Source organism: Austrofundulus limnaeus, unplaced genomic scaffold, assembly GCF_001266775.1.
Source record: "Austrofundulus limnaeus strain Quisiro unplaced genomic scaffold, Austrofundulus_limnaeus-1.0 Scaffold168, whole genome shotgun sequence".
Taxonomy (NCBI): Eukaryota; Metazoa; Chordata; class Actinopteri; order Cyprinodontiformes; family Rivulidae; genus Austrofundulus; species Austrofundulus limnaeus.
Genome location: NW_013952570.1, coordinates 759,712 through 763,488, shown reverse-complemented (window position 1 = coordinate 763,488; position 3,777 = coordinate 759,712). Strand labels below are relative to the sequence as shown.

General features: G+C 35.6%; 1 protein-coding gene and 1 long non-coding RNA gene across 3 annotated transcripts in view; both read right to left on the bottom strand.

Moving 5' to 3' along the window:
• The window catches only part of LOC106523873 (E3 ubiquitin-protein ligase SMURF2), an 86,257-nt gene that overhangs the window by 9,079 nt on the left and 73,401 nt on the right, over positions 1-3,777 (bottom strand). The gene's annotated exons all lie outside the window — the stretch shown is intronic.
• On the bottom strand, positions 1,871-3,698 carry LOC106523875 (uncharacterized). The gene is made up of 3 exons (XR_001310942.1): positions 3,346-3,698; positions 3,133-3,257; positions 1,871-2,519 (listed from the first exon to the last, which is right to left on the bottom strand). It is a non-coding gene; the product is annotated as an uncharacterized LOC106523875 (long non-coding RNA).

Sequence of the window (3,777 nt, the reverse complement as noted above, 5' to 3'; positions counted from 1 at the left end):
GCCTAAAGGCATTCACCCAATAAACATCTGCTTTAACCAACATGTTATTTTCTAGGAAAATCAAACTCAAGTCACTAGATTACATCATCACCTAATATGTTTACCAGTAATTGTGATCTGAGCTCTAGGAGAGATGTTAAAGAGAAAACAAGTGAAGAAAAACACTAAATATGTTTAAAACTGCAATTAAAATTGCAATAAAAATAATTTTATGACTTCAGTGCTTAGATCCACATTACATAAATTAAATTAGTGATAATCTTAAATTTAATCTGCAGACTGTTGGATATCACGAGACAGGGAGGATGAGGTGAAGCTGATCTGTGTGTCAAACACAGCTGGGTCCAGAGATTCATTTTACAGAGACAGTACCAGAGAAAAATGTTACATTGAATATTACATCTCGCTTTGTAAATCAGGTACAAGCAGTTGCAGCTTTGCGTGATTCATTTGTATGGAAGGATTATCCTGACTATAATCAAGAGTGTATATTTTCAATTTGAGAGCAGAATAATGTTTTTGCTCTCAAAACTTAAGTGTTTGTTCTCAAAACTTAAAATGCTCGCACTCAAAACCTCTGCTCGCTCTCAAACCTTCCCTTTCTCGCTCAGAATTTCTCCTCACGCTCAAACTTTCTCTCTGCACAAATCCAAACTGCGCTCTCAYGGATCACTTTTCTGCATGTGGATTTTTTCTGCACGCTCACGGATCAGGGACTGTCTCCTAGCAACTGTTCCAGCCAATAGAATGAAAGCATTAAACTGGGCGGAGACAGCCTGCTCTGGGGTGTGTTTGTTTCCTTTCAGAGGATGTGCCTGTATGTGTGGATGTATAGATTGTTGCATGATCTGCAGGTTATTTTGTTTTATTTTTTTAAACACCAAAAACGAAAAGAAAAAAAAAGTCTGTTCATATTTCAGTTTTAGGCTCAGATCAAAAACATGAAACAGAATATCAGGCACTGGGACATTATTTAATTTGTCTACTTTCTGTGACCCAGAAGTTTGATGAGCATTAGCAAACAACCAATGTTAGCTCGTCCACACACTTGGTGGAAGAAACGTTAGCTTGTCACCTGCTACTATTAGAAATAAATAGTTCTATATCAATGCCTGTGCCACAATCAAAGGACCATATGAGCCATGAACAGTTATGCAGGGATAGATCAATTTTTTTAATGAGGAAAACAAGACTGCAAACATATAATAGGCTACATACTAAATATCATATTTATTGTTGAAACCAAACATTCATGCAATACCCTGATCAATWTGTCTGCACTGGTTTATAACGTTATGCACATAAAAAAAAATGTTTAAGGCTCTTTCTGGTATTCTCTCCATGCTAGCATGAATGCTACACCTTGTCCTATAATTAAAGATGTCAGCCGTTTACAGCTCTGCTCAAACTTACCTTCAGATCTACAACAAAACAATATTACTGTTTCCAGGATTTAGCAGATATCAGTCTGTCTGCTCTTTCTGTCTGCTGTCAGAATTAAATACGAGCTGAATGGCAAAGTTAAAATAAATAAATTATATTAAAAAAATTTCAATGACTTTAAAGAATACGTGTCTGTATATTATTTGAATGGACACCTGTGATGAATTATTTTCTGTAGAAAGACAAATAATTCTATACTTCATTTTGGTTTCCCATGTGAACTGAGTACCTATATAACCCAGTGGTTCTCAATTCTGGGCCTCAYGATCCACTATCCTGCATGTTTTAGTGGTTTCCCAGCTTTGGCACACCTGATTTAAATGAATGCAGATGGGACACAACTAAAACAAGCAGGATAGTGGGCCATGAGAACCAGAACAAAGAACCACTTCTGTAACCCTGTTGATTGTGCTTACAGCCAGACAACTGTTGTGAAATAGTAATTTATTAAAATGYTAATTTGAACAAAAGTGTTTTAAGATCTTATTACATGACAAAGTGTGTCTCAATTCTGAAAAAACAAATAACCAAACATTTTGTAATGAAATAGTGTTTAATTACTTTAAAAAGTACTTTTATTAACATTTAGTGTTTAGTCATACCTGCATCAATAAAGGTCAAAATAACAACAAACTGTGCTTTAAGTTTAATCTGCACTCAACATTTTAACCAGGGCTCAAAATGTTTTACTGTCAAATGCACCAGGCCCCAATTAAGTGTGTAAAGAAATAAACTATAAATCACTGCAGGCACAATTTGTGGAAGGACAGATCCCAAAGACAGACTGTCCAAATTAGACTAAAGGCTGATGCTGCTCCAACCCTGTTTGTTCATCACCCAGAACCAAGGAGGAGGAAAGATCCTGACATGAGAAGAACTTCCTCTGTCTTTTTTCAGTGAGCTCAACTAGGTTTTTTTTCTTCTTCAGCTTTTAGAATGAGCCACAATAAAACACATGTCCAACATGTAGCAAGACCAGACAAAAGGCTGTTCTTCATTCTAAACGTCCCACATCTGGTGAGAAGCTTTCAGAAGGTCCGGTGCATCTTTCATGGAGCTCCTAAATGCCATGGATCCTGAAGAGAGACAAGCAAGTTTGTTATAAAGCATGTTCCCTTCAAGTAATGATGTACAAAAAGAAAAAAACAAACAAATTTACATAAAATTAGGATTCAGACCAAACAGTAATGTATTATAGTAAACAACAAGACAAATTAAGTCATATCTTTGGATAAGTTTATGATATCAGAATGATCCAGTTATCAAAATGTAGCTTTTAAAGCACGAATCTGAAAACGTAATTAGGTTATTTTGAGCAAATTTGACTTAATCCTCATTTTGATATGATGGGTCTTATTTATGCTGCCGTCTCTGATAAAGAATCTATAACTTGAACTAAATTAATCACGTCAATCTCATACAACAAAAGCTAAACATGTTTTCTAGTTGAGACAGTTTGGTAAACACTACTAAGCTTATGAAATTATCAACTTTCAAAATTTAAACTGTGCTGGATATTTTAAATCTGAATCAAACAAACTGAAATAGTCCTGTTTAAACCTGTTATGCYAACAAGCTARCTGCAGTTAAATAYAACTAACTAGTTAACAYTGGCTACAAAATATCATATTGTGGTACAGAACAGTCAGCTAATGCCGCACAGTGGCAAAAAAGTTTTCATCAACTCACCAGAGAAAAAAATCTTCAGAAAGAGAGAATGAACTGTGTTCAAAGCTGGATGTATGTCCAGACGCAGGGCTGTATGTGGCTGCAGTAGATTCACCTCAGCACCATGAGCATGTGGAGGTCAGAACCTTAAGAAAAGCAGAAAAACAAATAAAACCAAGGTAACAAACAAACAAACAAACAAACAAACAAACATGGTAATTAGTCATAACTTACATGTGCAAGTAGTCACCTCCTGGAGGCTCTAGCAACACATTTAGTAAATATTGGTGAATTCAGCGAGGCCTAGATCTGAGCTTATAGACGGCAAAGACTGTAAAAGAGAATAAAACATTACAGGTCACACTGAGTGTACCAAACAAAGGACAACAAAAACTAAACTAGTCAACACTGAACTGTTCAGGGAGTGGTCTCCCAAGCTATGTTTACAGGGACACAATTATCAGATTAAACAGCCATTCAAAATAAAAATGCAAACACCCTGATCAGCTTGATCTGAATGAATTTGTAATCTGAATTCTACCATCATCAAAGGAAGATCTTGGTGAAAAATTAATGCAACACTGAATAGAAATAAATATTGTGATATTGCAGAGGTTTATCCAAACAATGCCACAGAAAATGAGTTTCATAATCAAAGCTAAAGGT